This window comes from Marmota flaviventris, chromosome 2, assembly GCF_047511675.1.
Source record: "Marmota flaviventris isolate mMarFla1 chromosome 2, mMarFla1.hap1, whole genome shotgun sequence".
NCBI lineage: Eukaryota > Metazoa > Chordata > Mammalia > Rodentia > Sciuridae > Marmota > Marmota flaviventris.
In genome coordinates, this window is record NC_092499.1 from 177,074,698 (window position 1) to 177,085,194 (window position 10,497).

General features: G+C 49.2%; 1 long non-coding RNA gene across 1 annotated transcript; it reads left to right on the forward strand.

The window, feature by feature from the left end:
* Positions 1–429: 429 nt before the first annotated feature.
* Positions 430–6,924, forward strand: LOC139704587 (uncharacterized). Its single transcript, XR_011706463.1, has 3 exons — positions 430–578; positions 1,006–1,182; positions 6,687–6,924. It is a non-coding gene; the product is annotated as an uncharacterized lncRNA (long non-coding RNA).
* Positions 6,925–10,497: the final 3,573 nt, after the last annotated feature.

The window sequence follows — 10,497 nt, forward strand, 5'->3', positions numbered from 1 at the left end:
CTGAGAGAAGATGAGATGGAGAGTGGGGGGGGGTCCCAGCCCTGCCCCCAGAGACCACAGCCAGAGTGGCTGACATACAGCTGGCCACTACAGCACCCTGCGGTGGAGGTCCCCAGGAGACAGTCCCCCCTGCCATTTTGCTGGGTGACACACTAGGGCAGACTTTTAGAACTGCCTGGAAGCCAGACCAGACCAGGGCCCGCCCATCGCCGGTGCCCTGGGGAGCTTGACGGGGTCAGTCCTGGATTTGGGTGAGGCCAGCCCCTGCGCAGGAATCCTGGACCCACGCCCAGGTTCGCCCTGCCCCGTCCTTCCTTGCCTGGGGTGAGCCCTGTGCTTCCAGGGCAGGCCACTCCCAGGGGCCTGTGGCTTGGCCTCTTTTTAAGGCTTTAGCCAATGGCCTGGGGCCTGCCTGTGGGTCCCAGGCCCTGGGAATGGGGGCTAGCACAGTGGTGGCCTCTGGGCTCCACGAGGGAGGGACCAAGTCTGGACTGTTCCCTCTCCCTGCTCCTGGGGCCCGGCCTCACCCTGAGAAAGTTTGACAAGGACACGCATGACCTGCTTCCCAGAACCTGCGGGTACGTGACGCCTTACATGGCAAAAGAGACTTTGCAGGTCTAAGCAATGAGCCCCTAAACGCAGAGGATCACGAGACTCAGCAGGGAGGGGAGCAGAGGGCGCCGCAGGCACCCGGGAGATGGCGGGGTGAAGCGTGGCACGCCCACCTTTAAGGGGTCCAGGGACAAGACTGAGAGCGCCAGGAAGCCTCAGGAGGGGGATGACCCCAGACCACGGTCCTGTGTCTGCAGCAACTGGACGCCCCCACCCCAACAGCCTGAGTGAGCGCAGAAGCAGAGGGGACCCCGAGCATCCGGTGGGGGGGGGGGACACAGTCCTGACACTCCTGAGTGCAGCCTCCAAGCCCCGGCCTGACTGCTAACCCCAGAACGAGGCAATAGGACACTTGCATTTGTCTAATTTTTATTTGTTTTTTATTGTGAACAGGGTCTGTATTATCTCTGGAGAGGGGGGCGGTAAGATAGCGCGTCCCTGAATGCCTCCATGCTGTTCCCAAACACCCACCCAGTGAAGGGAAGGACGGGAGTGGCCCGGCCAGAGGCTCCAGAGACACATGATCTTGAAGGACAAGGACTTTCTCTCTGCGCCTGGGAACTGGGGCAGGTTCGTGGTATCAGCAGAAAGCTACTTTCTTTCGCGTGGGCCAGGACTGTCGCTCCTGGGGATGCTGGTCACACAGCAGATAAGCCAGTTAATGCTGATGACGTCAATCCTGCAGCCTAGTGTAGGAAGTCCCTCTTGGCAGGGACGGAGGAGGAACTGAGGGCACCAGGGAAAGGGCACTTGTCACCTGTCCAGCCTGTCACCACGGGGCACACCTCTGGAGCAAGAGAAGGTACAATCTGACAGAGCACAGTGAGGGACAGGGGTGCTACCTGTCAGCCTGTGGCCACTGAATTCTCCTTGGAGCAGTCTTTAGTCTCTTGTCAGCTTTCCCCATAAGCTGTTGTCGAAAACTCAGTCCCTGTCCCCGATGCCAATCCAATAATGAGGACACAGTTTTGAGAAAAAGGAAAAAGAAGGTTTATTGCTTTGCTAGCAAAGGAGAAACAAGGGGACTCCTGTCCCAGAGGCTGTGATTCTGCCCATCAGCAGGAACAGGGGCTTTTAAAGAGGTGACTCCGGTGGCATTCCGTGTCTCTCTGGGGCTGTAACTCACTTGTTAGTTTGGGAGACAGTCATTTCTGCCATCCCCAAAGTCTGGGTTCCTTCATTCCTATGAAGGGTGTGGACTCGGGGACAGATAACTCTGCCTGGGATGGGGAAGACAGGTAATCCTAATTCCCTGAGGTTATAGAAGGGGAGAGATCAGGGAGGAGCAGGGAGAGAGGAGGAGAAAGAAACATGTCCATTTAAAAAATAAGCAGCAGTGGCAGAGCAGCAAGGGCTGTATTCAAAACATAAAGTGGACCCCATGACCTTTCCCCACTGTCAATCTCTACATGCCATTTCTATGGAAAAGTGGCAATGGCATCTCCAAACTGCTTCCTGCTGAAGGGAGGCAGTTGGGGGAAGTGACCCAAAGTCCTTGTTCTGTCAGGTGGGGCATGGACAGTTCAGGGCATTCAGCAGCAGAGCAGTCCAGAGGTCCACAGTGCAGATGACAGGGGGCTGAACAAGGCATACATAGGGCAGGGACCATGCTAAGACAACAATAAAGACAGCAAAGCATCACATGTTTGTAAATAATTAGCACAAAAATAATTAGTATTTAAGCTAGTTTCTGAAAACCATGAGAACAGTAATTCATAATCTTATCAGTGAAAAGCAGGTCAAGTTCATCAATGTAGGAGGTTAGGAAGATTTGTAGGTCTATGAAATTAGACTCAAATTAACTCAGGACAAATTTGCAACTCTTGTGGTCATTATTACTAGGCACTCTCACGTAAGAACCCTTCCTTTATAGCCTCCAGCTTTACTTACTTTTGGTAAGGCTGACATAATGAACCTCTTAGGTTACATAAAACAAACAAACAAACAAAAAAAAAAAACATTGTTTTGCCTTTTAAATTTCCATGTGGGACTATGCTCAGGCTGTCTTCTCCTACTAGGTGTTTCAGAACAAGTTGGTCACATTGACCTTGTTTCTATCTACTCCTTTTTTGTGGGGGAGGTTACAGGGATTGAACTCAGGGGCACTCAACCACTGAGCCACACCCCCAGCCCTATTTTGTATTTTATTTAGAGACAGTTGCTTAGCGCCTTGTTTTTGCTGAGGTTGACTTTGAAGTTTTGATCCTCCTGTCTCAGCCTCCTGAGCTGCTGGGATTACAGGTGTGCATCGCCTCGCCCAGCTTCCTATCTACTCTTAAGAGTCAGCTGAAATGCCTCAGAGATCACTCTTGGGGACATGTGCAAAGCCCCCTGACTCCTTTAGCTTTCCTTTACCAGTGGTGCCACCTTCCAGGATGGGCCAGGGTCTGGCTGCCCATATGTGGCTTCTCTTGGAAGCATCAGGGACATTTCCATCTCCAGTGACCCACCTCTTTGCAGAATGTGCACTGGTTGGCTCCCTGTTCTCTGGGGTCCTCTTAATCTCCCTGATCAGCAGATCAGATGACTCACCAGAGTTTCGGGGCCCAGAGGAGTTCCATCATTCTCTGAGTCCTGGCTGACCTTAGAGGACAAGGGCCAAAATGTTGGCTGCTTTTTCCTTGGCCCTTACACTTCCTTGACTTTGGTCTCTAAGTTTTTGGTTTTAAACACCCAGAAAGCCAGTTTTACCAGACTTAAAGAAGGAGTCACAGGTTATAACTTCAATGTGTATAATTTTGCAGGTACCCCCTTTCATTTAATTGGGGTTAGTATTAATACTGGAAGTCAGCATTATATACTATCTGGTATAAGAACCCTGTAGGTGACGGCTTATTATCTCAAATTAACCCAGGTTGATTTTTTTTTTCTTTTAGAAGCAGTACCTCTGCAAAACACTAACAGGCAACAGTTATAAAGTTTACAAGGATAATACAAAGTGAAATTAACAGAGAAAAAAACATATTCAGTTTCTGTACTAGCTATGAACCAAGAAAAATTACTTTTATAACCTTGAACCTTTACTTAGTTGCTTAGTTATATATTATATCCCCTGTTTGAGATCACAGTCATCTATACAACAAAAATCAATCTTTTGATCACAACTTTAAATGAGCTGAAGTCTAGCCTATTTTGGAGCCATTCCAACATGGAGTAATGTGGGAGGCAGAGCCTTGTCTTGGGTAAGGCATAGCTCTTCACAAATAACACAACACAACAGTACATCTGAAACATCAAAGAGAGGCTAAGAGGGCTTTTGACTTTCTTTCTGTAGAAAGAGTGTCAGAATGCTTCTGTGTTTTATAGTGTCATCTTTAAATATATCAGGCTCTCCTTAATACTTTCCAAAAAATACATTCAAGTTCCAATTCCCAATGTGAAGAGTAACACAAAATCATATATAAGTTATTGACAACAGGTTACTTTATCCAGCTAAAAATGGATAAATACCAACCAAATTTGTTATTTCCCTTCAAACCCGACTTTTACTACACATAAATTTAGTTTAGACAACACCATCTTGGCAAAGTGCTCTCCAAAGCTTCACATTTAACTATGTGTAACTTTTAAAGTACAATTTAGAATCCAGAGAGTATAGTAACAACGATCATAAGTCCACAGGGAGACAGGTCAGCCTCAAAAAAAAAAAAAAAAAAAATCAAAGGATAGCCTTAAATCTCTTACACATTTAGGAAACAGTGTTAATGATCAGAAATTGACTTAATCAAAGCAAGCAAATATAAGATAGGTCTTCAAATGACAGAGTGGCCCTTCTATGTCAGATACAATGTATAAAAGAGAGCATTTATTGGTTATCTTGCCTTTAAACTTACATAAACTTTCATTTTATAAACTTTTACATAACACTTAGACAAGGTTTAGATTTCTCAGATGCAAACACATATATCGTCACATATATTTAGGGTGTCAACTATACTGTTATAATCTAAGTGACAGTTGTTTGTTTAACCAGTTACAAAGTAACCATTTAAGACTTTAAAACAGGTACAAACCCTAATTCCTTTAAAACTTAGTTTCCCCAAGTAATAAAACCTAACAAATACACGAAAATTATCTCATAGAAAAGAGCAGATCAATGGTTCAGACTCTGCTTCATGTCAGTACATTAAAGTTCATAACTTTCACTGACTGTGTTAACTATAATCAATTTAATCACAAACAAACTTTTTGCTATTTACCTCCACAAACCTTCTGTGACTTCCTTAGACATTCACAAGTTTACATTCTTAGCTTTGTCCTCTTTCATCTTGGACTTTAGCCCAAGAATATTATTTTACCAGACAAAATACTTTCTCATCCAGAAACATTTCTTTTACCTTCTAATTTTCCATACAAAAATATTTCCATACCTATAACTTTCTTTTATCTTTTCTAATTTTGGACCGTTTCTTAAATTCAGATTCTGAAACGGTCCTTATGAATGTCATCTGTGCATTTAATTTATACAACAAATCTCATCCCAGGAGAGGGCTGGACAATCAGCATGTACAAAAACTGGGCCTTAATCTTTTTTTCTCCCAGGTTACACTCAAGGGGTTGGAGCACAGGTTATTTCTGAGGCTGACCTGTCTCCATGATCAGTATCACAAAGCCATCAGAGTTCCCCTCTGTCAATGTACCCAGAGGCTCCTGTTGGGCCTATTTATTTATTTGTTTATTTGTTTAAATTTTTGAGTTGTACATGGACACACTACCTTTATCTTATTTGTTTGTTCTTATACATCCCTGAGGATCGAACCCAGGGCCTCCCACACGCTAGGCCAGTGCTCGACGGCTGAGCCCAGCCCGGCAGGGCCTGTTTCTCATTCGGGGCATATGGCTATGCAGCGGAGGAAGCCCTCCCATCCCTGTCTTTAGATTTCCTCGGGAGCCCCTTGCAGAGGCTGCCTGTGAAGCACAGGTTGGCCTTGGTTCCTGTCTTTTTCTTTCTGGGTGCACTCACTTACTCTGCCAGTCTCCCTGGGCATTGAGTGGACGGGACACTGTTAGAACAAGAACCGCTTGGCCCCAGTGACGGACATCCCCTGGATAAATAGGGGGTCCTGTCTGATCTCAAAAGGGAGACTGTTCCTGTCCCCAGGTCATACACTGACAGTGCTGGACCTACTGCCACATCCTGTGTGCCGCAGCCTCAACCCTCCGTGGGCAAAGGGGGCTGAAAGGCAGGGCAGAGGCCAGTTCTCCCTGGCCATTTGGTTTACCCCCAGTCTAGGGCTGCTGTCCTTGACCACACCAGGAGGTCTGCGGCTGCTGGGCCAGGCTGAGAGGCAGTGCTGGGAGGGCCAGCCCTGGGCTTAAAAGATCGAAATCTTTTTTTCAACCCTTTCTCCTGGAGTCCTGCTGTCCTTGCCCACCAGAGGCAGTGCCTTCGTCACCTTCAACTTGGCTCCTGATGGTTCCGACCCCTCATCATGCAACTGCATAAATGGCTGTAATTAGAGAATCTCATCATTTTACTCCTGAAAGACCAATTCAATGTCAAGATCACATAATAATCCAGGAAAACCACTCAAGCATCAGTCTATTACAGTAACAGACTGTTACAGGACAGGAGTGGACCTGTAGGTGCCCCGTTCAGCCAAGATCTCTTTGCTCAGGAGACTAATGGCAGGACCATGTCTTAAAGGGCCAGTAACAGACAAAAACCCAGACGGACAAGAAGGAATCACTGAAACCCGGGCTGACAGGTGGGAACCTTTTAATTGACCAGCCAAGATCTTTCCCAAGAGATGACCTGTAGAATCAATGCGGTCCTGGCCATGTCTTAGAGGGCAGCAGTAGATTCAAACACAACAGACAACCAGAGGGACTTCCCCAGCCATGGCCAACCCACAGACAACCTAGAAGAGACCAGAAGGGGGTGCATCTCCTTAAGTTCCCAAGTCTCGCTTAACCATGACTCCTACACCATGGTACCACAGGTCCCCAGAAAGAGGTACCAGATGTTCCCACAAAGAGGCACCAGATGTACGGAGTCAAGGATCTCAGCTTGCGCATGGAGGGACTTACCAAATGGCGTGACTTTCCTGAGTTCTGTTTCCTTTTTCTCAAAGTGGACCGAGACGGAGCGGCCTGCACCATTCAGGGAGAGAAGGCGGAAGTTCCCGGAAGCAAAAGGGGCTTTGGCACTTGCTGGATGGTCCCCGGGTCCCTCCCTCCACTCACAGGAACAGCTCCTCTGGTTCGACCCCAGGAAACTGACCCCCCAACTCTCCTGCAGGAGGCTCTCTCCCAGTCACCAGCTCCACGAATCCTCAGCACGGAAGTGGGGTCCCTGGGGGGCCAGGCCTGCCCAAGAAAGCTGGAGCAGGGCTGCTCTGGGGTCCCCTCTGGGGTGCCAAATTTGTTGCCAACATCTTGGTCCTTGTCCCTGATGCCAATCCAATAACGGGGACACAGTCTTGAGAAACAAGAGAAAGAAGGTTTATTGCTTCGCTAACAAAGGAGGGACACAGGGGACTCCTGTCCCAAAGGCTGTGGTTCCGCCCACCAGCAGGAACGGTGGGGGGCTTTTAAAGAGGTGACCCAAAGGCTACCTTCCCCGTGTTCTCTCTGAAGTTGTAATTCACACGTTGATTTGGATTTCTGAGACCTTCTGGTACATCCCCAAAGTCTGGGTTCCTGTGGTGGGTGGGGGACAGATAACCCTGCCTGGGATGGGGAAGAAAGGTGACCCTGTTTTCCCTGAGATGACGTATTCAAAAAATACGTCACAGGGGCAGAGCAGCAAGGGCTACCTTCAAAGCACAAAGTGGACCAGGGTGACAAAGCCACCTGTCTGCCGTGCTGTCTCTGGGCACTTCGTTGGCTTTCATACAACCTATCCCTGTCCTGCACAACGGGGCTGTGGACAGAGACAGGGTCTCCCTGTGTTGCCCAGGCTGGTCCCAAACTCCTGGTCTCAAGTGACCCTCCTTCCTCAGCAGCCTGAGTAGCTGGGACTCCCAGGGGCCACTAGGGTTCTTCCTAACGAGCTGCTGGGGTAAAGGCAGAGGTGGCCCTGGGGAAAGATGGCCCCCAGGGTGAGGGAGATGTAGTCAGGCCAGAATCACTTCCAGGACAGACCCGAAAGGTCATTTGAAAGAGAATAAGTAGAGGCCATGCGTCCTTGGCTCGGCCAGCACTGGACTGGCTAGCACCTGTACATCCCCCACTCGGGGCCACCTGGCAGCCCTCTACTCCCTGGCTTTAAGGCAGGCACAGAGGTGCAGGCTGTTGTCCCAGGTAATCGGGAGGCTGAGGAAGGAGGATCCCTTGAGCCCGGGCAAGTTCAAGACCAGCCTGGGCAAAATATCGAGGTCGCATCTGAAACAAAAACCAAAACAAAAACCCAACAACCTCCTGGCTCTAAAGGGCCTTCCTGCTACCACCTTTCCTGATCGGCCCTGAGCCAAGCCACCAGGCCCTTCCGGCAGCCTGCTGAGGGCCTCCCGCCGCGCTCTCCACCCAGGCTCTGTGCTTGACTTTTAGAGGCCCCAGGACGCGCCTCCTGGTATTCTCAGCCCTACTCTACAAATAAAGAAACTGAGGCCCGAGAGGTTGAGTCCCTTGCCTAATGTCACACAGCCAGTGGCAGAAGAAGCTCAGATCCAGGTCACAGGCTCCAAAGGTAGGGTCTTTCTGAGTCAGAGACAGGAGACTCAAAGCAGTTGACACGGTCAAGAAAACCTTGATCCAAGACGAGCCCCGGAAGGGGACCCTGAGTCCCGGGAAGACTAAGCTCCTTCCCTGGCTCACGATCCTCTGGCCTGACCTTGAAAAGGTGAAGTTCAGTCCCAAGTTCAACCCACCCACACACACACATGCACGTACACAAACTCCTTCAGACCAGGAAGAGGAATCAACTGCCGTGTAGACGGCGGGCGGTCTCCACACAGACTGCTGGGTCCCTTTGAGAAGGATGAGCAGAGGGGGTCCCACTGAGGGTCTGGGTCCTGCCTGAGGAGTTTGTCACGTCACATCCCCCGCTGGGTCTCGCAGTTCTGGCTTGGGCTCCTCTCAAGAGGTTTACAGGGCTCAGATCTGGGGAAGTGGCCTGTCCTGGTGTGGCCGAGCTCTGTCTTGGGCCTGCCCTGAGAGAGAAGGGCTGCTCCCTGGGACCTGCGGTGTGACCCTGGCCAGTGTCCTCTCATGGGGTCCAATGGCCAGAATGAAAGGCGGAAATTGTCCTCTGGACGGGGAGAGATAGTAGCATTGAGACAAAGAAGTTAAGCTACAAACAGCACCGCTAGTCGCTCCAGTGTCCTTCCCTGTCCCTGTCAGAGCCACAGAAACTCTCCCAGACTTTTCACGGGGCACATGGTGGCCCAGATTAGCTATATTTCCCTGGCTTCCGCGTAGCTACAAATGGCCATGTGACTGCATTTAGACAATGGGATGTGACGGAGAATAACATAGGCAACTTCTGAGTGATCAAAGGAAGAAGGAGGCCTTCCATTTCCATTTCCCATTTCCCTCTTCTTGCTGGCAAAACTATGGATGTAATGGCCGGATCTCAAGCAACTGTTTTAGACCATGAGGAGGATTGGGAATAACTTATATACACTTATACTTACTCCTGGTCACCCAGAACAGGAACTGGAAAGATACACACTAAAATGTTAGTTTAGTCAGTTCTGGGGGAGGGGAGGGATTTCAGGTGATTTTTCTTCTTTTTCTTCTTGACACTTTGCTGTACTCTGAATTTTGTTTCAAGCGTGTGTTATTTCAAACTTCAGCAAAAATAAAGTCTAAAGAAAGGAAAGTTTCTATAAATAGATCCTATTGTTTAATTCACCTACGCTTGCTTCGGGCGAGTCTCCAGAGGTCACACACATGCACTTGACTTTGGTAGTTTTTAAATATTTGGCTGTGTTTCCTGTAGATTTGGGAACTTTTCTTGTTTTTTCCAAATGTTCTTTCTATTGAACAGCAAGTCTTGGTGATGGATCCGTGCCCTGTGCCCAGGGTGACCTCATTTCTTGTAACCAGCACAAAGAGCTCCCTGGCTAGGTGTGCTCGGCTTTATGAAGTGGCCCCTGTTGATGGAAATCGCACTGTTTCCGATTCTGATTTTAAGTTACCGAACACAGTACAGAGATGGACGTGGCTGTACTTGCCTCTGGGCGTACTTGTGAGGCTCTGGAGTCTCACAAACATGGGCTTTAATCTGGCTCCCCTGCTCATTTGCTGCTTGATCCTCAACCAACTCACTGTGCCGCTCTGAGTCTCTGGTTCTTCACAGAGAAAGCAGGTGTGCACGCTGTAATCCTAGTGACTTGGGAGGCTGAGGCAGGAGGATCACAAGTTCAAGGCCAGCCTCAGAAACTTAGAGAGACCCTGTTTCAAAATAAAATGCAAAGGGCTGGGGGTGGAGCTCAGTGGCAGAGCACTTGCCTGGTAGGTGCAAGGCCCTGGGTCCCATCCCCAGCACCTGAAAAGGTGGGGACGAGTGTAATGAAGCTTGGGCCAAGAAATTATTATGAGAATATTAACAGCCGGACTTCACTGTGTGCTCTCTGCCCGCCAGGCACTTCTGCCTATGAGTTAGAGAATTCAATCCCCATAACAGGGTGACATGGGGTAATGCTGAGACAGCTGCCCTAAAGTTTTCTAGAAGCTTCCGGCTTTCAGATAAGCAGCAGCATGAAATCCTCTCACTTCTCACATGGAAGCCTTCCCCTGGCTCCTTCGAGGAGGTGGGCACGAGGACTTTGTAAAGAGCAAGTGTTCTCAGTGGAAATGGGTGGCCACACATGTCCTCCCATCCGTCCTCGTGGCCACTCTGCATGTGACTGTGCTGTTCCCTCCCCGGCATGGCAGATTCTGCCTTTCCACTAAGGCGAATGTGAGTGAGTGATGTGATCTGCTTGACCCGTAGTAGCA